The sequence below is a fragment of the Corythoichthys intestinalis genome, chromosome 13, assembly GCF_030265065.1.
Source record: "Corythoichthys intestinalis isolate RoL2023-P3 chromosome 13, ASM3026506v1, whole genome shotgun sequence".
NCBI classification, from domain to species: Eukaryota; Metazoa; Chordata; class Actinopteri; order Syngnathiformes; family Syngnathidae; genus Corythoichthys; species Corythoichthys intestinalis.
The window spans coordinates 7,042,557-7,069,492 of record NC_080407.1 but is presented as its reverse complement, the minus strand read 5'-3'; the positions used below and the strand labels follow the sequence as shown (position 1 = coordinate 7,069,492).

General features: G+C 42.6%; 1 long non-coding RNA gene across 1 annotated transcript in view; it reads left to right on the top strand.

Annotated features, from left to right (window-relative positions):
* The first annotated feature begins 7,788 nt into the window (after nucleotides 1-7,788).
* Nucleotides 7,789-26,936, top strand: part of LOC130928495 (uncharacterized) — a 91,812-nt gene continuing 72,664 nt past the window's right edge. Inside the window, exons 1-4 of the long non-coding RNA XR_009066691.1 lie at nucleotides 7,789-7,900; nucleotides 10,969-11,028; nucleotides 14,124-14,179; nucleotides 16,428-16,492. This is a non-coding gene — a long non-coding RNA (uncharacterized LOC130928495). The remainder of the gene's footprint in view (nucleotides 7,901-10,968; nucleotides 11,029-14,123; nucleotides 14,180-16,427; nucleotides 16,493-26,936) is intronic.

Below are 26,936 nucleotides of genomic sequence, written 5' to 3'. Positions count from 1 at the left end.
AGTAATGTATAGAATAATTATCATTTAATATGCTATCATCGGTTTCGCTCTGCCAACCGACACAAATATGAATGGGATTAGAGGATTTGTTCTATATATTTTACGAGCGATAATTTACTCGTGTCCAGTCCTATATCCAATGCGTGATATGTTTATTATAAAAGAGTACTCACTCTGGCCATTTCCCTCCTTTGCTTTGCCTGGGGTGGTGAGGTGGTCTCATCAGAGCCAGTCATCGTCCTCTTTCACAGGGCACCGCATCTGCTTTCAGCGGCAATTTCTTAGCAAAACCTGATTTCATTTGCCCATAGTTCGTATAGCTTTAAGGTGTAAAATGCGCACCACACAAAACCGTGCTGGAGGCTGGGTCTGCAAAATTAGCCCGCTTAGCACTGACGAACTTTACTCATTGTCTGCGTAGTCCAGCTCTTTTTCTCGCGTTCGGGAACTCATGGGTACTACATTGCGACAAATGGCTATTCGTAAACCACATAGCATGACAGGTTTGAACCATTTCAGCGATTTTTTTTTGATAAAACACGAACGCAACTCTCTCGTCGATAAACAACGATGGCACCTGCCTCGACCTTTTGTTTCCTTGTTATGACGTCTCCGCCCCATTCGGCTGTTTCCGGAACACTTTCGGAAAGGTTCGTCATTTTCGATAATTGCTCATTAATGTGATTGATTTTTTTGTTAACTTTATCAATATTTGTTATCTTGGCACATAACGGTTCTATTGATGTCTCAAACCCCCTTTGCGTTTTCATACCCTTTAATATCTGAACATTTAAATATGTAAACTAAAGTGCAATCACATTCGTAAATGGCTTCTGGTTTTTGAAATGTAAATAAACCAATTTATTGTGATAAAACAACAAAATTGCAATAACTGCATTAACCATCAAAGTGAAGTCTAACTAATTGTAGTCTTGAAACAAATCTGAATAAGGAAAAACAATAAAATATAGCAATGCAAACTGGTTAAACTTGAGAGTAGCTGAGATCTGTCATGACAGAACATCGCTTCATGATATCTGGCGCCATCTAGCGTCGTGAATGGAGAGAGTAGCTGAGATCTGTCATTACAGAACATCGCTTCAATGATATCTGTCGCCATCTAGCGTCGTGAATGGGGAGAGTAGCTGAGATCTATCATGACAGAACATCGCTTCAATGATATCTGGCGCCATCCAGCGTCGTGAATTCTGAAGTATGTCGGATTGACTCGAGTCACCTTTTAACTGCAAGTTTGCGTTTTGGAGAAGACTGCCAATGTTTTATAGCAGGCTAAAGCAGGTTGTCTTTTTTTCCCAATTAGCCTCCATGTAGCAATGCTAACATTTACAGTGTTTTATATAGATGTTTCCTTATTTTGTATGTCTGAACTTTAATTCTACAGCGTGTTGATAGCCAATAAACATCTGTGAAAGGAACTGGAGTCTTACACCATCAACACGCACGCGGCGATGAAACGCAGCCATGAAAATTACTGCCCTCATTTTTATTTACCGTGTGATATATGGACTTATTGCATATCGCGACAGGCTTAGCAACTTCAATAAAAAATGTCTTCAGTTCATTAGATGGACTTACGATCTGCCAACTTGTTGTCTCCTGTCGTCTTCCAAAATTACAACTGGGTGACTGTGCTCTAGGTGTTCATTCACGGCCGACGTACAGCCAAGCTTGGAATTGAAGAGACAGAATACAAGTTGGGACAGCTCTACGCGAGATCATGGTTATCATTAGCCTTGTCACAAATCGTTTCGGGATGTATCAAGAGGTTCCCACCGCTAGTGGAAAGACTTTTCCGTTTGGGACAATGGGGGGGTCAAAACTGCCGAATCGCACATGAGAGGAGAAAAAAGTTTTTTCTTTTCCTCTATCTGAAATTGTAGTGACTTTTTCCATCATACATTATCTTCCTCTTAGTCCGGGGTCGGTCGCGGGGGCAGCAGCTTTAGCAGGGAAGCCCAGACTTCCCTCTCCCCAGCCACCTTAGCCAGCTCCTCCGGCGGGATTCCAAGGCGTTCCCAGGCCAGCCAAGCGACATACTTTCTCCAGCGTGTCCTGGGTCGACCCCGGGGCCTCCCGCTGGTGGGACATGCCCGGAACACCTCTCCAGGGAGGCGTCCAGGAGGCATCCGAACCAGATGCCCGAGCCACCTCAACTGGCTCCTCTCAACGCGGAGGAGTAGCGACTCGACACCAAGCCCCTCCCGGATGACCGGGCTTCTCACCCTATCTCTAAGGGAGAGCCCGGACACCCTGCGGAGGAAACTCATTTCGGCCGCTTGTATCCGGGATCTTGTTCTTTTGGTCATGACCCACAGCTTGTGACCATAGGTGAGGGTAGGAACGTAGATCGACCGGTAAATCAAGAGCTTCGCCTTTTGGCTCAGCTCCTTCACCACAACGGACCGGTGCAGAGTCCGCATCACTGCAGACGCTGCACCGATCCGCCTGTCAATCTCCCGCACCCTCCTACCCTCACTCGTGAACAAGACCCCAAGATACTTGAACTCCTCCACTTGGGGCAGGATCTCATCCCTGACCCAGAGAAGGCATGCCACCCTTTTCCGGCTGAGGACCATGGTGTTGGATTTGGAGGTGTTGATCTTCATCCCAACCACTTCACACTCGGCTGCGAACCGCCCCAGTGAGAGTTTGAGGTCACGGCTTGATGAAGCCAACAGCACCACATCATCTGCAAAACTCAGAGATGCAATGCTGAGGCCACCAAACCGGACACCCTCAACGCTTCGGTTGCGCCTAGAAATTCTGTCCATAAAAATTATGAACAGAATCGGTGACAAAGGGCAGCCTTGGCGGAGTCCAACCCTCACTGGGAACGAATTCGACTTACTGCCGGCAATGCGGACCAAACTCTGACACCGGTCGTACGGGGACCGAACAGCCCTTACCAAGGGGCTCGGTACCCCGTACTCCCGGAGCACCCTCCACAGGACTCCCCTAGGCACACGGTCAAACGCCTTCTCCAAATCCACAAAACACATGTAGACTGGTTGGGCGAACGCCCATGCACCCTCGAGGACCCTGCCGAGGGTGTAGAGCTGGTCCACTGTTCCGCGACTTGTTTTGGTCTTAAATTAAAAATTTAAGGTCTTGAAAATGTCTTTAAAGCATTAAATTGGACTTTTAAAATGGTGGAAGAACCTTGTTGTTCAGATTTTTAAAAAGGTGTTGCTGCAGATTTTTTTTTTCTCGCCCCACTGTAGTTTATTTTACCCCCTTATAAATAATGCATGATAATTACTCCGCGTATGTTCAACTTGGCTATCTCCGAAGGTGGTGTTGATCTGCTCCAGTCGGTTTTGTTTGCCCATTTTGGGTAATGAACATTTTAATGTTGCACCAAGGATGTGCCAAATGTCCATCCCTGCTTGTAAAGGCAACGGCGGACGGTCAAGGTTGCAAATAAAAAGCGCGTTTCATTGGAAACTGCGGCATCCCCGCGCACACATATTAATACAACTCCTGGCATCCACGCTGCACAAATTCCACTTTAATCGCTACTCTCAATCAGCACCTGCAGGCCCACGCGTGCCCACGCTGACCTTGCTGGCGGGGCCACGCACACACTAGCGCTAGCCGGGCTATCGATCGACAGTGAAAAAGTTCACGCCCGGCGTCGTTCATCACGCCGGAAAAGCCGGTGCCTGACGATAATCCCTTCCAACGGTGATTAATTCGGCCAAATAATGATCTGCGCCGACACAATCATTCCCTTTCCTCTCGGAGACGCGTTTTAAAAAGGGAGCAGTGCTAGCTAAAGCAGATAAATGGCCTCCTGTGGTAGTAAATAATGGAGCCTTTATCAGTGTGGAGCTGTGACCTGTACTGGACGCTCCGTGCTGGCAGCTAAATGCCAGGAGCAGCTGTTACAGCTCATGTATGTTCATGATTAAGGGTGACTAATCTTGAAAAGCGTTAAAAACTAGAAGGTCTTAGATTGCTTAAAAATTGCGCCAAGCTGAGAAAGCGGCAAAGAAATTTTATGTCCAGTGATTCAAATGCACCAGAAATGACATTAAATTCTTACAATTCACTACAGGAACTCTTATGAAACAAATATTCCCCAAACTGCAACTATGACCTTATTATGCATATTTCGTTGATATTATAAACACGTTTCAACAGACTGTGCCAATTTCATATGCAACCGAAATCTAAGCAAACGTATGTTTTCCATTTGTGTTTTTAGCTTTCAATTGTTATTGAAATTACAAAAATACATATCAGAGGTGTCTGCAATCTACAGTGGTATAAAAAAGTACCTGAACCTTTTGGAATTTCTCACATTTCTGCATAAAATCGCCATTACATGTGATCTGATCTTTGTCAAAATCACACAGATGAAAAAACAGTGTATGCTTTAACTAAAACCACCCAAACATAGGTTTCATATTTTAATGATAGCATGCAAACAATTGCAGAAGGGGGGAAATAAGTCAGTGAACCCTCTGCCTAAGGAGACTTAGAGCAATTGAAAACAACAAACAATTGAAGTCGGGTGTGTGCCCAATCACTGATAAGTGGTTTAAAGCTGCCATACTCACTATAAAAGACACACCTGGCAAGAAATGTCTTGATGAGAAGTATTGTCTGATGCGCATCATGGCTCGGTCAAAAGAGCTGTGTGAAGACCTGCGATCAAGGATTGTTGATTCGTATAAAGCTGGAAAAGGATACAAAACCATCTCTAAAAGTCTGGATGTTCATCAATTGACAGTCAGAGAAGTTGTCTACAAATGGAGAGAGTTTGACACCGTTGCTTCTCTTCCAAAGAATGGCCGTCCACCAAAGATGACACCAAGAGCTCAGCGCAGAATACTCTGAGAGGTAAAAAAATAACGCTAGATTGTCTGCTAAAGACTTACAGAAATCACTGGCAGAGTCGAATATATCCGTGCACATATCAAGCATATGTAAAACTATGGCCAAGAATGGTGTTCACGGGAGGAGTGCACGGAGGAAGCCACTGCTGTCTAAAAAAAAACATTGTTGCTCATTTAATGTTCGCAAAAAGGCACGTGGACACTCTGTGGACGTTTTGGCAAATATTTTGTGGACTGATGAAACCAAAGTTGAATTGTTTGTGAGTCACACACAACATCATGCGTGGAGGAAAAATGGAACAGCTCACCAACATCAACACCTCATCCCCACCGTGAAGCATGGTGGAAGGAGCATCGTGATTTGGGGCTGTTTTGCTGCCTCAGGGCCTGGACAGCTTGCGATAATTATTGGAAGAATGAATTCATACTCAGGGCCTGGACAGCTTGCAATCATTATTGGAAGAATGAATTCAAAAGTTTATCAGGATGTTTTACAGGAAAACCTGAGGCCATCTGTTAGACAGTGGAAGCTAAAAATAGGATGGATGCTGCAACAAGACAATGACCAAAAACAGAAGTAAATCAACTTCAGAATGGTTTCAAAAGAATAACATACACGTTCTGGATTGGCCAAGTCAAAGTCCCAACTTGAACCCCATTGAGATGCTGAGGCATGACCTAAAGACAGCAATTCATGCCAGGCATCCCAGGAATCTGACTGAACTACAGCAGTTTTTTAATGAAGAATGGGACAAGATTTTCACGAAGGGGACTGAGGAACCAGTTGCATATCGCAGACACAGGGCTTTATTGATGTTGACAGGCAAAGGCAACAATTAGCTCAATCGGTAATGGACAGTTTACATGCTAGCGTATGCTGGAACGCTGACGACCTGGCACTGAATGCTATTTGTTTGTGCCTTCTATACTGTTCTCAGTTGTTCTTCGTGAGATATTAAGGAGCGCACAGTCCTTATGATGGAAACCTGTGTGATGCAATATAGTGGTACATGACAGAACAGACTTTGATGGAAGCCTGACGCAATATGTTAGCACATGAGCGCACGTTGAGCGCACAGGACAAACATTAGTCCTGATCGATGTGCCAGACTGATCTGCTGCTCCAGAAAGTGTCTGGTTGAAGTTGTTGCTGCCAAAGGGTGGGCACAAAATATTAAATGTGATGGTTCACTTACTTATTTTTTCCCCTTTCTCTCATTGTTTGAATACTATTCTCATTAAAATGTGAAAACCTATAAATGTTTGGGTGGTTTTAGTTAAAGCAGACAGTTTTTTCATCTGTGTGATTTTGACAAAGATCAGATCACATTTGATGGTGATCTTATGCAGAAATGTGAGAAGTTCCAAAAGGTTCAGATACTTTCTCATGCCACAGTAGCTCTAAATATTAAAAAGAGCACTATGAAAAATGTTGCTCTATTATTAGCTGGATGGAAATGAGTGACCCTACTACAACTCATCTTTACTAATTCCTTAGCATTGACTTCAATGAACTTCCAATTCATTTGAACTGGAAGGAGTTATCGATTCCAGTCTCTCCTAGTTCAAATGGAATGGACGTCCATCGTCGTCAATGGCACTGAAGCATCATGACTTGCTCCCAGTTCCCAAAAAACAACAATAAAAAAAGGTAATTGGGTTTTATCATCTTAAAACTGTAAATGTCCGAACCCATTTTCAACACGATCCATCCAGAAGCTGTAGGAAAACCAAGAGTCACGAAGGGTCCTCCTCCAGGGGTCCATGAGTGACTTAACCACATTTTGTCCCTTGAAATAGTGCAGCGGAATCATATTCTTGCCTGCGATTTTATTCCACCGCTGGAGGTTTCCAGCATCTCCACCTGGCGCGGCGCACGCATGCTGAGCAGCATCGGCATTAATATTCAGATTGATCACATCCTATGATTTATCTCCTCGCCGCTGGGAGCATTGACACGGCGCACAAGTGGCCGCCCTGTTGTTTGATGAGCATGATAATTATGTCAGCCATATGCCGCTCTTTTTTTCAAGCACCTGAGCCGAACCCCACGCGGTAACGGCGACGGCGATTCTGCCGTTTTGCCGCAGACAAACCATCATTGACATTCTCTGTGTTCATTATTTGCTGCTGTTTGCCCCCGCGTTTTCCCCCTCATCTTCTCCATCTTTGCCATTCCTTCAGCTCCCCACTCCTGGTTCCCCCACTCCCTGCAACCCCCACCCTGGCTCACTTGATTATGTGGAGCCAGAGTCGGGGAAAGTGTCACTATGGAAACAGGGGCAGAGGCAGCGGAGGGCTCTTGACGCCAGAGAGGGTGCGCAGAAAGAAAGAATCCACCGGCGGTCATCTGGATTGAAAATTTGGGAGGTAACAACTGAATTTTATCCCCCACTCAAAGCACAGCTGGGAGGTTTATTTTTACCCAAAGCACTTTGCTAAACCTTAAGTGCCACACGCCTCCTTTTTTTATTCAAGCGCCGTTTCTCAGCCCATTAGTCACAGACTCCAACCTCCTTCCCACTTTATTTGCATTCCTACTGATAAATCATCTCTAGAATCTACAGCCAAAACCGTATTTTAACTTTGGCCGCCGTTGACGACGATAGACGTCCAAATGTGGGCCTCTATCGCCGTCGAATGAGTTGATGAGAGGCAAAACGATGATTTCAGAACAACACAGAAGAAAACGGCAACAAAATATCCATCTTAATATATCTAATACATAATTTATCAATCGGCGATACAAACATTCTGTTCATAAATGAATCTGCGGTTCGGAACAATGCAATGCAAAACATGAGTTTTCATGTGAAACGGAGTTGGAGCAGAAGGGCGGCGTCGGGGGAAGGAGAAAAAGAGGGGGGTGCGCGGGTTAGGCAAGGGGAGGAGCGGAATCTGAGCGAGGTTTGATAGCGAGACGCGAGCGGAGGCAAAGAGGCAAAGAGGAGGCGAGAGCGAAGGAGCAGCATCTTCTCCGGCTCCATCCCCGAGCCGACAAGTTCATCCAAAGTTGCGGCACAGACTTCCTCTCTGAGGTATGCCCTTTTCCTTCCTTTAAAGTAATAATATTGACTATAGATATTCCTTTTATTCGGGTGTTGCGCATAAAAAGTTTGATTTATCAAAATGTCAGCCGTTGACATTTGAAGACGGATAACATTCTAGAACGATAGATCATTCCCAGTGGAAAACTTGTAATGCTTGCCCCTTTGCAGTCCATGTTCTAACATTTAATAAACTCGTGAATGCGTTGCCTCGCCTTTAAATCGTATTTTTTTGTGTTGAAATGCGATTATTATCCCTGCGGCGCTGCGGGCGATAGAGCATCGGTGCGGTCTGGTTATCTCTCCACCACTCTCTTCATTAGTACCATTAAGGTCACCCTAATGTTATCAGCGGCATCGACCCATCCAACCTGTTCTTGGCGATTCTCATGCCTCCCTCCTTCAGCCTTGATTTTCTTTCTGCTCTTTGTGCAGCCGGTTCCACGGAACAGTGTGCAATTATCGAGTGGACTAGCGCATTATCTTAGCGCCAGTGTCCAGATGTCGTGATGTCATCGGACTAGCCGTATCCGCTCTTAACACAGAATTTAGGGGTCACTTAAGCAGTTTGTAGAATATTTGAAGTGTATCACAAAAGTGAGTACACTTATCGCATTTCTGCAGATATTTAAGTATATTTTTCATGGGACAACACTGACAAAATGACACTTTGACACAATGAAAAGTAGCCTGTGTGCAGCTTATATAATAATTTATTTTCTCCTCAAATAACACAAAATATAGCCATTAATATCTAAACCCCTGGCAACAAAAGTGAGTACAGCCCTTAGAAACTACAACCCTAAATGTTCAAATTGAATACTGCTTGTCATTTTCCCTCCAAAATGTCATGTGACTCGTTACAGGAGTGCTGTCAGCATTGTTTCAGAGATGGGGGATGGCGTGGCTCAGTGATAGAGTAGTTGTCCCCCAACCCAGAGGTTGTGGGTTCGATTCTCTGCCCTGATGAACTCGCCTAAGTATCCTTGAGCAAGATACTGAACCCCACATTGCAGCGTCACCAGTAGGTAGATGGCGATGTAGTGTAAAGTGCTTTGAGCGCCTTGAAAGGTGGAAAAGCGCTATATAAGTATAACACCATTTACCATGAGCCTGTTAGTGCTCAGGCCATACGTCGCACTCTAGATCATATTGGTGTGCATGGCTGTCACCCCAGGAGGGAGCCTCTTCTGAAGACTACACAAGAAAGCCCGCAAACAGTTTGCTGAAGACATGTCAACAAAGCACATGGATTACTAAAACCATGTCCTATGGTTTGATGAGACGGGCGGGGTTTCTTGTGTACCGTCTTCAGAAGAGGCTTCTGAAGACCAAAGTGTGGCACTAACAGGTTGACCCTCCACCTCTTCCATCTCTGCAACAATGCTGACAGCACTCCTGTAATGAGTCATATACATTTTGGCAGGAAAATGACAAGCAGTACTCAATTTGAACATTTAGGGATGTACGTAGTTACTATGCGGTGTACTCACTTTTGTTGCCAGGGGTTTTGATATTATTGACTATATTTTGAGTTATTTTGAGGGGGAAATAAATGAACTCCATTGTATAAGCTACACACAGACTACTTTTCATTGTGTGAAAGTGTAATTTTGTCAGTGTTGTCCCATGAAAAGATACTCAAATATCTGCAGAAATGTGAGGGGTGTACTCATTTTTGTGATACACTGTATGATTGGAGTCTTTGTCCAACCTCTAGTACTTCCCACTGTGAAATCGGCGAAGGATCATCCGGCGCGCGAGACGTCTGCATGACTAATGTAGCTAATTTGACGTGTAAATGAGTGTTATGATTGACGCGTCGACGCCACGAGGCGGGAATGCGCGCTGGCAGCTGTTGCATCGGGCGTCGGTACCCGCGCTGGATGCGTGAATTCATCGGCGCCCGTGGGCAGCATCTGCGCGCGAGTGGACCGGCGCGCAAAGAAAGTGGATGGAGATCAATGCAAGCAGCTGTTCCGAGTACTTCAAACGCCGCCGTGTTGTCGGCGCTGACAGGCCCTCGCGCCAGGGAATCAAAGGCTAATGAGACAGTCATCGCGCAAACGCACCCGGCAGACCCATGAATATTGATACGCCCCGGGAGTTGGATGGGAGGCAGGGTGTCTTTGCGCACCACGGGTGGACTTAAAAGGCTGCTTATGTACAGGCGGTTCACTGATCAGTTCCTTAGAGGTCTTATGCATACATTTTAGGGAAGCCTTTACAGATTAAGCTATCAGTTAGGCTGTGAACTAGAGTTTTAGGAGCAAATATCAGTTCTGGAATTTCTAGACAATTACTTGGAAAGGAGTTCTATTGAACCACCAGAATGAGAAGAGCCCCGTGAGGGAAGGCAACGACACTCCAGTGACACCTCTAGTTCTTACCTTAATCGTCTTTTGAAGTCCAGCATTTCTAGAATATCCGATAGCCAGAATTGGATTTGATTCGTAGGGCAAGGGTGCATGTAGATGAACACGAGACCATCGATCTTGAAGCAAGGTCGACTATCTTATCTCGGCCTTCATCGGCCGTTGCCAGTCAGGCAAACAAAACGACGTATGGAGGACAGCCTCACTGGCAGGGAAGGGAAAGACTGATGAGACAGGAAGACGGTCCAACGTACGTGGGCGACTGTGCCTCCATCTTGACTCGGTCTCATAAATCAAGCCCGCCTATCGTTTGAGGCCTATCTCGCGCTCGCAGCCCTCGGCAGAACGCCGTGTTCGCCGGCCCGTGACGAGAAGGCGCGTCGTCCCGGCAGCTATCGATCGCGCGGGATGAGTTTGTCAGGGCGGCCGTTTCGCCCGTCTGAGCTTGGTCACTGAAGTATCCCGGCATGTCCCAGGCTCCGTGTCTGTCTTGGGGCTACATGTTCCATCTTAATGTCAAGTCAGTACCACTGTCGCGCATCGTTTGGTTCCAAAATAAGATGTCGGTCTGTTGAAATGAATCGAGCGATTGCAGGCCTCACTATCCTTAACTGAATGTAAACCATTCATTATGACCAGAAATACCTTGCATGCCGTCATATTTCATTGTCATTTTCTTTCCAGCACCGATGCCAGTTTCTTCAGCTAGGCTCCACCACAAGTGTCGGTGATGGTATGACTCTGGTAAGTACTGATAATGTGTTAGGGGGGGCCATATCGCAGGTTTCAGGCATTTGCAAGGACTATTTGTAAGGTCACAAGTGCTGAAATGTGTCAATAAATCTGCGTTTTTATGCAGATTAATGGTCCAGAAGCACCTGTTAGTCACAGTCCATTATCTTCCCCTCTGTAGCTGGCGGGTTATGGCAGGGGGGCGGCAGGTATTTAAATCAAATGCAATTCCGTGTAATTTTTTAAAAGCAGCTGTAAAAGTTAAAACTAGCGCAGTAATGGATTTACAATCATATTTAAATACTAAAGGGCAGCTCACAGTCGAAAGGGTGGATGGGGGTGGTGGAGGGATATCAGAGTCCTTTAAAATGAAGTAGTTGAATTATTCACTGGCACTCACTCCATCCTTTAAAAGCCAATTGCATCAACGTTTCAGGAAAAACAGGGAGACGCTTGATATGCCGCTGTCATTCCGCTTTCAAGAGGGAATAAATTGCACATTCTTGACAGCTCGAAAATTAGGGAGCCCTCAAATCTGATATTCCTGTCAGGTGAATGCGTGACAAGCTCAAACCCACAAATATTGCACCGGCACGCCTCGCCGCAATTTATTTTCCTGCACTTCCGCTGATGAATGACAGCGATTATGAGGAATATCCAGTATATTTTTGCCGGAACAAGATCAGGCACCTCTTGATTTTGGTCTCCCTATGTTCCGGGACTTATTTGGGCAGATCCGGCACCTCTCGTGCATAGAAAATGATAATAATATAAAAACGTTGGGGAGGGGGGAGAAGGAGAGGACTCGTTGATAGCTTTCTCCACTTTATTGTGGCAACAATAAGATAACAATAAACAAAATAACAGCGGACTGCCGCCACATTTGACCTCGAACTTTTGCTTCTCGCCCGTCTCCCCTTGCTTCCTACTACTCAAAGCTCTTCAGTCCCAAAGACTCTTAAATGGATGTTTTCCGAAATTTTCAGGTTTGCGGTGAATCGGTAACAGGCGCACTTTTGCAAAATAGACAATGTTTATTGATTAGAAAATGCAGAATAAATTAGGTTTATTGATTACAATCCCACAAGAGCAAGCAAACAAGTATCAACAAATGTCAACGATGACGCTAGATTTGAGTTTGTCAACCCCAGAATCCCCGTGTTACGTTACAGCAAAACGAAATGTCCCTTAGCAATGAAAACCGCTTACCGTGACAAATGAGCGGGAAGCCAACACACTCCGGTAAGGCGGCGAAGGAACAAAGCCAGGCGATCCGTACATGACCCGCAGGCGGACTTCACGGGTCACCCGGAAATGTCGGGTTTTTGTAGGGACGCGCCCCGCGAAGGCGGACAGGCCCCGAGCGGCGCTGCCCTGCCCAATGACAAACATTAAAGCTACTTTTGGTTCAGCCCCCTTGAAAAAGGGCTTTTCACATGGGAGAAATGAGCTGTGCTGCAACAGATGCAACAAATGGTAAATATTGTGGGTGCAAAACAAGTTATCTCGTGAGATTCCCGTCTAGTTATGGGATCCAGGCGTGTAACTATGGGACCCAGACGTGTAGTAAAACTTGTTTTGCACCATAGTAATCTCATGAGATTCCCTACTCAAGCGCGTCTCCTAACTATGAGAACAAGGTGAAAAACAGTACAAGTTGTTCACAGACATAAAAACAATAGTTGTTACAATCTATGTCACAGAAGCAATCATACATCACAAAAGCATTATGTAATATTTTCCCCCATCATTCCGCCCTTTGACCTGGATTGAATTTATCATAAGGCATAATGTGCTAATTCACTTCGGGTCACATCATATTTTCTCCATCACACCGCCCTTTGACCAGGATTGAATATTTTCTCCATCAACGGACCATGCATGCGTCTCTTAAACGGACCGTGCATAGTGTCTTGTTTTGAGCTTTAGTTGACAAAGGTATGGAAAACACGACGTGCTGACAACTTTGTTTCTTAACACATGGAGCTGACAGCACTAACACAGCTTGGGGCTCTCGGCAGGCTGTGCCTCTCTATCTCACTCCCGCGTCACGTGACCAAAACAACAGAAACATTACGTGCACTTCAGGGTGCCTCGGAAAACATTATATCAGAATATTACACATAGTTACGGACGTTACAGCATAAAATAAAATAATAATATGCATACATTAATTTACAGAACAAATCCCAAGAATTGCATGTTGTTTATAAAATTTAACATCATTTGAAAGAGTCGGAGATTTGTTGATGTGATGAAAAGCTGGACCAACAAATCAGCCCCCTGACATTCAAACGGTATTTCAGCATGCCAAAAAGACAGTTGCGTTTACTGTTTTTTTTTTTTTTGTTTGTTTTTTTAAAGAAGGAAGATGGTTCAAAACAAGTCAGGAAAGCACAAAGAAAAAGAAAAGTCTCACAGCATGGCAAGTGGGCATTTGCATTTTGCTTTCAGCACCATTTTCTGCGTATGTTCCGGGACCTGTGCCCGTGTCGTCATCCCTGTCATATGTACTTTGCGTTCCAGCACCTTATGATTTACAAATTAAGCAGTGGCCAAAAGTCCTACTTCAAGACAAAATACAAAGCGATATTACCTTTCAAGTGAAAGCGTGAGAAACCCGATCAATTTGCCAGATGTCTTTGAGAAGCGCAAAGGAAATGTATTGACGACAACGGCGGAGCTAGTGCGACGCTGCTGGTCCTGGGGCGCTTTCACTGCATTTCTTCATCTTGTTTCCTGAGCCCAGTTTGTGAAACTCAAGCGGCAGCGCATGAAAGCGCTCACCCACTCAACCTCCCGGCCTGCTGAGAGCACTTGAAAGCAATTTTCTTTTAATCAAGTTCACTATAAAGGCCCTTCTGACGCCAGCCGCCGCAACACGACCTTTTTTGTTTTTTTTTCCCTTATCCCGTCCTCGGCACGCTGTATTGATTTCCCGATGAGCGTTTTATATAAAATAGTGTGTACCGACGTAATGAGAATTCTCTTGAGCTTATTGCGCTCCCAGACAGATATGAAAATGAAGGCGGCCTGTATGAAAAGAGGGGCCCGCTTTTCGGAAATTGGATTTCACGTAACGAGAGCTCAATTTTTCACATTCACAGGAAGGAAGACTGCAGCGGCGGTACTGGTCGTAAACCTTCTGTTTCCATCGAAACCAGTTAAGTATTATTGTTGACGCACTGACTGGGATTGACATTGATAGACGTCCGATCCATTTGCAATGGAACGATCATGGTTCAGTGGCATTTCTTGAAAACACTGCTGGCCAAAAGTATTGGCACCCCTGCATTTCTGTCAGATATTGCTCAATTTTTACCCAGAAAATGAATGCAACTACAAATTGGTAGGTTTGATCTCAACATTGGTAGGGACGATATAACAGCATAACCTGCATGTACACTTTTTGCTGGGGACGGAACATTCATAATAATCAATGCAAAATAAATCTGTATTGATTTATATTAAGTTTTATGTATATTGGTTCAGCCCAGGGCCGGCCCAGCCGAAAGGCAGACTATGCAGCTGCTTAGGGCCCATGACCACCAGAGGGCCCTCAATCTGGCAATTGTTTAATTTATATTTTATTTTGTTTACTACAGTTTGCTTTAGTTATGTGAGTTTTGATACTTAATTTCAAGCTTAGAAAAATAAAAATTCTTCCTTTATTCTTTTCATCTTTTAGAATAAGGTTTGGAGCTATCTACTGTAAGTACTGACAATCATTTAGGGTGAGAGGTTTGATGTATGCAGTGCAACAAAATCTGATTATTTTACAAAATATGGACGTATGGGTTGGATTGCATGTATGGGTTTCACAGTACAGAGTGACGAAATGGTGGGACAAAAATATGGGACCCTTGGCATTATTTTGCTTAGGGCCCCCAAATGGCCTGGGCCAGCCCTGGTTCAGCCTACACTGCTCAATTCAAACCTTTATTTTCAAAAACTACTAAACATTTTGAAAACCTCCAGAAAAAAATGTCCGGGTTTTAAGAGCAAGTTTAATTTGCATTATTTGAACATATATTTTATTAACATACAAAATAATACAAGCTTGTTAATCATCTCTTGACGATCCAGGAATTGAAAAAAAAAATAAACATTTGTCTTAAGACCACTCAACATTGTCTAACTAAATATAAATATAACTGAAAAAACTTCTTTGTTTTGGAATAACACTACTGCTTTTGCCCACAAGCAGAGCCAAACTCAACAAAAACATGAAATCTCCTTTGGACTGCTTTCAGTAGAAAACACATACAGGAGGACCCTTCTATCCAAGCAGCTCCCTACTCGAGTTTTGCATGTTAGCAAGTTCAAACCGTTTAATTTTATGCAAACTCTGATGCAGGTCAGACTTCCAGTGGCAAAATTAGTGGTGTGTTCCCCACTTCCACAACATTGATGTCTTTTTACATTTCATACAGTGGCTTCTACCGGCTGGAAAAAAATTAATATCCTTGATATCAAATGTGTGTGTGTGCGTGTTTATTTGGGGGGGGGGGTCAAGTCATCAGCCAATCAAATTAGCGTTTCGGAGGGGGGAAGACATTTTGTCTCTAACGTTAAATACAATTAGATTCAATTTAAAAAGGCATGTCCGATATTTTTTTGCCGATTCCGATACTTTGAAAATGACGTGATCGGACCCGATCGATCTTTAGTCAGTACCATCAGTGAGCATGGTGTAATTATTGACATCAACAATGGCGAGCTACTAGTTTATTTTTTGATTGAAAATTTTACAAATTTTATCAAACAGAAAACATTAAGGGGTTTCAATATAAAATTTCTATAACTTGTACTAACATTTATCTTTTAAGAACTACTTGTCTTTCTAACCATGGATCGCTTTAAGAGAATGTTAATAATGTTAATGTAATCTTGTCGATTTATTGTTATAATAAACAAATACAGTACTTATGTACCATATGTTGAATGTATATATCGGTCTTGTGTCTTATCTTTCTATTCCAACAATTTATAGAAAAATATGGCATATTTTATAGATGGTTTGAATTAGAATTAATTACGATTAATTTTTAAGCTGTAATTAACTCGATTAAAAATGTTAATCGTTTGACAGCCCTCGATTTAATTTTTTAAATCCCTTTTGTGTTTTTTCATTGCAAGCAAAATAAATAAAGATATTACTACCAAAGCATTTGTAATTGCAATCATTTTTTGGGGGGTAGAAATTGAGCATTATCTGACAGAATTGCAGGGGTGCCAATACTTTTGGCCAGCAATGTAAGTGATCTGTTTTGACTGCCATCGACGGCGGAAGATGTCCAATGTTCAAATGGTTCGGAAGTCTTATCGCCGTCAATAGTGGTGTGAAATGTCACGTTACATCTTGCTTGCTTGTTATCTTGCTTCAATAACATCGAAATTTCCTCCAATAGATCCTGACATTGCGACGAAGCACAATGAAGATCTGGCACCTGCGAGAAGACTCCTGAGCAAGCAGGTGGGCCCGACTGCCCTTACTGGCTCCTTAGAGAAAAGTAGCAAAACCCCACAAAATGATGGATGGTAGTTTAGATGAGCCATTATAGAGTATGAGCTGCATTTGACATCTCCGTCGTGACAAGACAAACGATCCTTTACGGTATTTATTATGTTTTATAGCGAGAGTCTCTCGCTTCTGTATTCATTACGTCGTAAATCCCAGGCTTCCGTTCGATACCTCTGCGGGTGGGAAAACATGCATTTATTATTTATTTCGGTGCCGCGTCCTAAAAGGTCATACTTACCTGCAACCTATACTCAGGACTTAGGGGGACAGATTTTCCATGAATTTTAAAGTGGTACCAAGTCAAACATTCAAGAATCTCCACTTTTCACTTCACTTGTGACCCCTCCCGCTGCTGCACGGATCCCCAAGTGGGAAAGCTGGAGGCTAAACGCGGAAAAGAAAATCATGTAAACAAATTTATGGCTAGCGAGTTTGAGCAAAGGGACTCTGGCGATGACTTTGACTCGCAGAGCGCATGAAAAAAAAAACGAATATTTGTTTAAAAGAGGGGAAATCTTCATTGATAAAACCAACACAATACACAGCTAATCTCCATAAAACTCCATTACAAGCAAATGAAAGATTGGTGAGGAAAAATATCACTGCCATGCAATATTCTTCTAGCTAATCTCAGTTGAGGCAGCACAACTGAAAATGTAATCCTCCGCCACTTTTTCCTTTCCTAATGAAATCCAGCAAAAGAAACACAAAGCACTTAAGGCAGGCAAATAAAGGGAGTGAAGAAAGAAACCAAATATCTTTTAAATTGGGTATCAGACTGCAAGTGAAGCAATCCTTGGAAATGCTAAATCTATTCGGCAGTCACTGAAAGCTCAGTCAAAGTCAATAAAAATGGAATATTTGTTTGCGCGATGCTTGAAAAGGTGCATTTCCACCACGTTTGCCATTTCCCTCCGCTATCAGCCATCTTTCTTCTCCTCGTGGCTTCAGCTATTTTCTTCATAGCACTGCAGAAACGAGCCAATTGAAGTGATTCATACGTCCACTTGTTGCCATAATAATTTCCAGAAATATGAAAGGCCATTTGTTGCTTCTGACTTTCACGGAACTGCAAAAAGTTTGACTAAAACCACTCAAACATTTGTAGGTTTTCATTAGAGCTGTCAAAATTATCACGTTAACGGGCGGTAATTAATTTTTTTCATCACGTTAAAATATTTGACGCAATTAACGCACATGCCCCGCTCAAACAGATTAAAATGACAGAACAGTGTCATGTCCACTTGTTACTTGTGTTTTTTTGTCTCCCTCTGCTGGCGCTTTGGTGCGACTGATTTTTTAAGCACCATGAGCATTGTGTAATTATTGACATCAACAATGGCGAGCTACTAGTTTATTTTTTGATTGAAAATTTTACAAATTTTATTAAAACGAAAACATTAAGAGGGGTTTTAATATAATTGTACTAACATTTATCTTTTAAGAACTACAAGTCTTTCTATCCATGGATCGCTTTAACAGAATGTTAATGTTAATACCATCTTGTTGATTTATTGTTATAATAAACAACTACAGTACTTATGTACAGTATGTGGAATGTATATATCCGTCTTGTCTTATCTTTCCATTCCAACAATAATTTACAGAAATATATGGCATATTTTATAGATGGTTTGAATTGCGATTAATTACGATTAATTTTCAAGCTGTGAATAACTCGATTAAAAATTTTAATCGTTTGACAGCCCTAGTTTTCATATTTTAATGAGGATAGCATGCAAACAATGGCAGAAGGAGGGAAAAATAAGTGAACCCTCTGCCTAAGGAGACTTAAAGAGCAACTGAAACCAATTTTTACCAAATCATTTTAGGTCAGGTGCGTGCCCAATCACTGATGAGTGGTTTAAAGGTGCCCCGCCCACTATAAAACACACACCTGGTGAGAAATGTTTTGATGAGAAGCGTTTTCTGGTGTGCATCATGGCTCGGTCAAAAGAGCCGTCTGAAGACCTGCGTTCAAGGATTGTTGATTTGTATTGAGGGAATTCAGCCTCCCAGCAAAGCAGTCGGAACCGCGACAGCCAACCGTCAGGCATCCCGCTGGCGAAGCCCCAGCAAATCGGCCGGAAAGGCCAAACTCCCAAACTCCGCGCGTTCACTCCAGCGTTAACCCTTTGTACTGACTCTATGTTGACAATTTATTCGTCGACAGTGATCAAAAAGCAAAGCAAAACAGACGGAGAGGCAATGCTGGTTCAGCAAAACGAAATGTCCCCAAGAAGTAACAGTTGTTAGCTAAATGTTCAATCTTTTGAAAACTGCGTTGGAGTGGGCCGGGCGAAAGCGTGCCTGGGTTTTGTCCTGGGATAATCCTTCTGTGACAGGTTTAGGCGGTCAAGTTCGTGTGTCATCTTTCGTGGCTGGGACCAGGTTGCCATGGCAACTGAGGCATGTCTTGACGTCTAAGGCGCCGCGCTATCAACTTGTTGCCTTGGTAGGGCGGAGGTGTCCTGACCCCACTGAAGAGTTGCTGACGTCTTTTCCTCCGCCTATCAGGCGAGGGCTGATAAGCTGGTCCACTTTACTGTGTCAAAGGGCATGGGGTGAAATCTGCCTAAACTATAGTTAAATGCTTTACTATAATGGTGTTAGACTAATTCAAACAGTTATACGGTGTCTGCGAGAAAAGTAACTATCCCCTTGAATTGTTCAGGAGTAAAAAACAACCAAATTTGTGGAGGAAAAATGGAACAGCTCACTAACATCAACACCTCATCCCCACGGTGAAGCATGGTGGAGGGGGCATCATGATTTGGGGCTGTTTTGCTTCCTCAGGGCCTGGACAACTTGCAATCATTAATGGAAAAATGAATTCAAAAGTCTTGCAGGAAAACCTAAGGCCGTCTGACAGACAATTGACGCTAAAAAGAGGATGGATGCTGCAGCAAGACAATGATCCAAAACACAGAAGTAAATCAACTTCAGAATGGTTTCAGAAGAACAAAATACACATTCTGGAGTGTCCGATTTTGCCTTCCAGTCTGAACAGCTCGTAGTTACTCAAGGTTAAAAACCAGGAGGAGAAATGGAGCATTACGGATCACAGCCTGGAGTCTTGTGTTTTGACAGCGGCTTAATGATTGCACCCGAGCTCAGCTTAGGTTGCATCATTGACTGTTGACCCGGCGGACACCTTCCTGTCGGTGTTAATGAGATGACTCGGTTCCGTCTCTGGGTCACGGTGATATTTAGAGAGCGCGTTGTAGCGGCAGAGACTAGCACTTTGCCACGCTGCCCGCGTGCCTCATTTGCATGGCTTTCAGACTCGCTCCCGCGTGATCGACAGGCTCCTCCGCACTTCTCTTCAGTTTGTGTCGCACGTGTTAATTAAAGCCTCTAATTAGCTTCCCCCCTCTAAAAGGCTGCATTAACTCAGAGATGGAATGGCAAATGATTCTTGGCATTAACATAATTGTGTTTTTGAAGTGTAAAGATTCGGGCATTAGGGATGCGAGCCGAGTCTTTTCTTTCAATGATTTGTTGTGTTTTGGGCTTCCAGCCCAAGGGGCCATCAGAGGGTCGGCGTTGTCGGGTAGGTTGCAGGGGCCGAACCGCTAATGAGGCCCGCTCCCCTCTGACGGAGGAACAACAAAGGAGCCGCGTCGTCCCCCTCAGGTCTTCCTGCACCTGCCGGAGCGGAACTGAACGGTGGAGCCGTGAGTGACTTTTGTAATCAGGAATAGTCGGAGGAGGAAGTTACTCGTGATTACGTGTACCCTCACTCGACGCGTGCTGGGATTTCCTTCAAAAGCTTTCCAGAATCCCAGCAAACTTGTGGCTTTACGGGAGAAGACTAGCAACGAGTACCACTTAGCCCCTCGCTCAGTGAGCAGTCTGACATTATGATGCTGTTATGTGAACCAGCGGGGTACAACGGAAGGAATTTTCAGTCTCCCCCGCTTGGCTGTCGCCTTCGGTTCCTCGTCAAACTGCTCACCGCTGCCCCCCTAATTCATAAGCGGATTTTAAGGAGGGGCCAGGCCCCCCGGTAAACGAAAAGTGTCATTGCATGTAATTGACTTTCCTATATATTAGGGCTGTCAAACGATTAAAATTTTTAATCGACTCAATTACAGCTTAAAAATTAATTAATCGTAATTAATCGCAATTCAAACCATCTATAAAATATGCCATATTTTTCTGTAAATTATTGTTGGAATGGAAAGATAAGACACAAGATGGATATATACATTCAACATATGGTACATAAGGACTGTATTTGTTTATTCTAACAATAAATCAACATGGCATTAACATTATTAACATTCAGTTAAAGCGATCCATGGATTGAAAGACTTGTAGTTCTGAAAAGATAAATGTTAGTACAAGTTATAGAAATTTTATATTAAAACCCCTGTTTTCGTTTTAAATTTGTAAAATTTTCAATCAAAAAATGAACTAGTAGCCCGCCATTGTTGATGACAATAATTACACAATGCTCATGGGTGCTTAAGCCCATAAAATCAGTCGCACCCAAGCACCAGCAGAGGGCGAAAAAACTCCAAAAAACATAAGTAACAAGTTGGCATTGCACTGTGCTGTCATTTTAATCTGTTTGAGCGGGTCATGTGCGTTAATTGCGTCAAATATTTTAACATGATTAATGTAAAAAATTAATCACCGCCCGTTAACGCGATAATTTTGACAGCCCTACTATATGTATATATAAATTGTACAGCAATAAAACTGCAACAAAAATGAATGAAATGAACAAAAAATATATTTTATAATGGGTCAAAATTATTTTTCGAACAGATCATGTGACTAGCACCTTAGACGGTCATTTGCTTTGCATATTAATTTTCATTAAAAAAATATTAGGGATGGGAATTTTATTTTTCAAATCATTTTTTTTCTTCCTTTCTTGATTGAATAATAAAGACAAAAATGTACTAGCCAAAATATGGCCCAAACACAAATCAACATTACTTCAATTAAAAAAGTTGCTTCAATCAAAAAAAAAAAATAAAATAAAATAAAAAAAAATAAAAAACAAACAAAAATAGCTTTCACTTGCATTTTTATTTTTTTGAGTTTCAAATTTATTTTTACATTTAAACAATTTTTTTTTAATTAAAGCAATTTTTGGGGGGGTTGAAAATATATATTTTGAGCGAAGCAACTTTTTGGGGGATTGAATAATAAAGACACAAATCTACCTCCATATGGCTCCGCTCAGGGGATACAATTTTTGACGGTGGTAACTACATTGGCACAACACCTGCGGGCATACCATATTCAATGGATCACTATCTTGGCGAAAGATATTGCCTATGCAGCCTGATCTAGAATTCCCCTCAAGAATGATGGGAAATAAAAAACTGTTGTCAACTTATTATTATAAATATTGTAAGTTAATTTTATTGCTGACACTGCGTTTCGGGGTCATCAACATGTTGTTCCCCCGCTGCCCCAAAAGTCAAACTCAGCCTAATTCCATTTCCTACTACAATTTTCAAACTCATCAAAAAAGAGTTCCTTACCCCACCTAAAAATGTCGCAAAATAATCCCAATACTTACCTGTCAAGTTGTACGGTTTCGTCGTGATTTGTACAAGTAAGCACTGATTTTTAAATGTGTACGCCGTACGTTCAAAATCTGTACGTTTTTCGTGCACTGCGTTTTTTTCCTCCTTTCAGATTTTGTCACCGTTTCGGCAACGAGACTATGTGCGTTATTATGCGTTACGTTGGTTGAATGACACAAGAAAAGTCAGAGACACGGAGAGAGAAGAGCGGGAGTGGGAAGGCGGGAACAGTGTTGCAAACTGCGATACTAGGCTAGGTGGCTCCAATATTTCCTGACTGTAACCGACAGCCTACAATCTACGCCCACTTGATGCTACACTAGAGATCACATACATATAAAACTACATGTAAAATGACAGACTTGGCGGCGTTGGTAAACAGACGCCATATTAAGCAGTAGACTTCTCAGAAAGGCTCTATTGTAGTGAACCTTCCTAGCTGACCTAAGTAACTTTTTATCTAAAATACTCCGAAATCGGCAAAATCTTGACTTGAATCTATCTTTAAATGATGAAACAGTTTTAAAACTTTCACATGTCGAAAGTAGACGGAATTAATGCAAAAACGGGAGCAATTTTAACAACTTTATTGGTTGATTCACAACATTAACTCATTCACACCCTGCCATTTTCAAGGCCCTTTGCTCCCGGCCGTTTTACTGGATTTTGACTGATTTTGCAAGGCCCACAGAAAATTCTGTTCTATTGCTATATAAACATGGAACACACCAAAAGAAAGATTAGACTCTCTTCTTTCAGCAGGAAAAAAAAGTTAATCTTTTTCCATTCTTTAGAAATCAACGTTAGAAAATAGCTTAGTCTAAGCAATTTTCCAATTTCTGATGAGAAAACGGAGAAATTGAGCTTTTTGTGAAAGCATACATTTCAAACATAACTTTGACTTTAACACAGCTATTTTTTGCTTTAGTTACATCCCAAACATCCGATGTTTTCCTTTTACAAAATCACAGAAACAGCAAGACAAATAGAGCTTTTGATAGCAAAGTAACAATTTATTTACACATAACTAACTGAAAGATGACGCTATTGTGGCTGCGACAGCCGGTTAAACTTTTCCCTCATCGTTGCCTGTCTCAAAAAGATGAATTTTTTTGAGTCTCTGCGAGCAGCACGGACTCAACGCCATCTAGTGGTCCCTGTCGTTCTGCTCGGTCGTCCAGCGCCTGGCATCCCGGGCGTCCTACTGGTTGTTCTGCTCAGTCGTCCGCCGCCTGACATCCATTCAATCTTCTTCCTCCGGCACCCCGGCTTTGCGGCTTGGCCGTTCGTTGCCATTGAATAGGGTTGCAGGTCTTACCAAATGCCCTACTGCCCTCCAGTAGCCAGTTTTATTGCTTTAAAATGGATTTTCAGCTTTGTGCTTTGGAGCGAAATTGAATCAGAACTCAGACATGTCTCTTTTAAAAAAAAAATTTTTAAAAAAGTAAAAGACGTATAAATACGTGTTTGGGACACTGAAACAATTAAAAATAAAACATACGTTTTTGGGAGCAAATGATTTAAATGACTTCCAAAGATAGCAATGGTTACTATGTTTTTTTTTGTTGTTTTTTTTTTAAATGAGGAAAAAAACATGAAAGGTAACACCAGTTACTTGGCAAAGTAACTAATTACTCTTACATTCAGGTAACTGAGTTACTAACTCAATTACTTTTTTGAGAGAAGTGATTTGTAACTAATTAACTAGAAACTGCAATTTCGGGAGAAATTACTTCTAGTCTTTGCCATGTAGAGATACAGATCTTAGCCCCAGCCTAGGTTGGTTTGGGGACAATTCGGGGACAATATCAGGTCACTTCCTGTCTATTTGGGGACATTTATGGGGCCTGGGATAATGATATCAGGTCATTTGGGAACATTTAGGAGGCGTGGCCTATTCATATCAGGTCATTTGGGAGCATTTGGGGGCGTGGCCTAGTCATATCAGGTCATTTGGGAACATTTAGGGGGCGTGGCCTGATCATATCAGGTCATTTGGGAATATTTAGGGGGCGTCGCCTGATCATGTCATTTGGGAACATTTGGGGGGCGTGGCCTGATCATATCAGGTCATTTGGGGGCGTGTCCTATTGATATCTGGTTATTTCCTGTTGATTTGGGGACATTTTCTTGCCATTGAAAATGAATGGAAAATTTGGACGTCCATGTCTGTCAATGGCAGCACCCTCTATAAGCGTCAAAGGAAGCGGGGATGTTTGGGGGACATGTCCTATTGACATTTTGTTTTTTCCCCATTGAAAATGAATGGGAAAAATTTTGGACGTCCATGGCTGTCAATGGAAAGCAAGTACATTGGCATCAATACAATGGAGAAACATTCCCGTCAATGGCATTAAACAAAGTAAATGCCATGAGAAATGAATGGGAAATTTGGACGTCCATGGCCGTCAATGGCAGCACCCCCTATTTTTTGTTTGGGGGACACGTCTTATTGATATCTCTTCATTTTTTGTTGATTTGGGGAAATTTTGTTGTTTCCCCATTGAAAATGAATGGGGAAAATTTAACTAATTACTTTTTTAAAAGTAAGATTAACAACACTGGTCATAAAGATGAAGTCTGAAAAGTGACGAAAGCGGAGATTTTTATTCTGCCAATTTGTTGCCGAACACAATTTGCCCGCAACTATTGCCGATCACTTCTCAGAATTGGCAAAAGAAATGTTCCCTGACTCAAAGATTGCATCGGTAAATTAATTTTATCAATTGACCTTTTTAATTTATAATTGGACACACTAACGAACTACCTTCAAGTCAAACTGAATTGCGAGCTGAACTGCAGCCATCAAAAGACATGATAGAAATTGCCAGAAGTGCTACATACAATTATAACAGAAGTCAGTTAAATTTTAGTAATCACAATGTAGCTGAAGATATTGATTGTTCTCTGATTGCACCAGGTTATATGTTACAATATTACAAAATAAATTCATATTATTTAAAAAATTTAGTTTTATTTTTGTTTCATATTGCACGCTATATACGTTAGATTAGTTACCAATTTGTAAGGGCATATGTCACTATTTATAAGATTGCCAGCGGCGTATCTGCTGATACGAAATGAATTTTAAAAGCAACCCTCAATGAATTTGCACCGATTTGCAGAAGTCAGCAGACCCGTTCAAAATTTCTTTTTGAAATTTTTGAATGTCACTGTGCATGCAATTCCCTCTGGCCCTAGTCTATGAAGTCATGTATCAGGATTTACTACTGATCATCGCCATCCACCTGGTCCGGCCATCAAACAATGCGGTCGACATCTGGCGAGAGGTGCCTCCAGTTAGACGTGATGCACTTTTCACCATCCCTCCACGGGCAAACTAGCTCTCCGCGGGTGAATTATTCAAGGCCAACTTGTCATCCCAAAGGCTCCATAGGGTAACGCTGACAGTTTGGGGCTCGGATGATAACTGAGAGTGTTGTCATATAAGTTATTATGGAGGCAGACCGATATACCATAATGCTGAAGATTCCCGCTCCGGCCCTGAAAGTGCTCCAGGCATGAAAATCCATTAAGAGGCAGTAGAGGAAGGAAAGGGAGAAATGATGTAAAGAGGAAGAGTGAAATTATCACTCGTTTTTTTTTTTTTAATTTGATAAATCCCATTCCATTTCAGTCACATCATTTCAATTTTTATAGACTGTAGCCGAGCACATGCCATCATATTCCGCAGGCCACAGATCAAATTATATGCAATGATTTTCTAGTGGCACACAAAAATATCTTTTTCATGCTTTTAAGTGGGAGAGGAACCGAGCTGCGGAGCGTAAAGAAAATGGGGAAAGCAAAAAAAAAAAAAAAGGCCAAGGCACAAGTGAACAGCAGAGCAAGAAAAGGGGAAGAGACACAGTGGGGCAAATAAGTATTTCATCTACCACTAATTGTGCAAGTTCTCCTCCTTGAAAATATTAGAGAGGCCTGTAATTGCCAACATGGGTAAACCTCAACCATGAGAGATAGAATGTGGAGAAAAAACAACAACCAGAAAATCACACTTTGATTTTTAAAGCATTTATTTGCAAATCATGGTGGAAAATAAGTATATGGTCAGTACCAAAAGTTCATCTCAATACTTTGTTATGTCCCCTATGTTGGCAAAAACAGAGGCCAAACGTTTTCTGTAACTCTTCAAAAGCTTTTCACACACTGTTGCTGGTATTTTGGCCCATTCCTCCATGCAGATCTCCACTAGAGCAGTGATGTTTTGGGGCTGTCGTTGGGCAACACGGACTTTCAACTCCCTCCACAGATTTTCCATGGGGTTGAGATCTGGAGACTGGCTAGGCCACTCCAGGACCTTGAAATGCTTCTTACGAAGCCACTCCTTTGTCGCCCTGGCTGTGTGTTTGGGACGTCTCATCTTCAATGCCCTTGCTGATGGAAGGAGATTTTCACTCAAAATCTCTCGATACATGGCCCCATTCATTCTTTCCTTTACACAGATCAGTCGTTCTGGTCCCTTTGCAGTAAAACAGCCCCAAAGCGTGATGTTTCCGCCCCCATGCTTCACAGTGGGTATGGTGTTCTTCGGATGGAATTCAGTATTCTTTCTCCTCCAAACACAAGAACCTGTGTTTCTACCAAAAAGTTCCATTTTGGTTTTATTTGACCATAACACATTCTCCCAGTCCTCTTCTGGATCATCCAAATGCTCTCTAGTGAACCGCAGATGGGCCTGGACGTGTACTTTCTTCAGCAGGGGGACACGTCTGGCAGTGAAGGATTTGAGTCCCTGGCAGCGCATTGTGTTACTTATAGTAGCCTTTGTTACTGTGTTCCCAGCTTTCTGTAGGTCATTCACTAGGTCCCCCTGTAAGGTTCTGGGA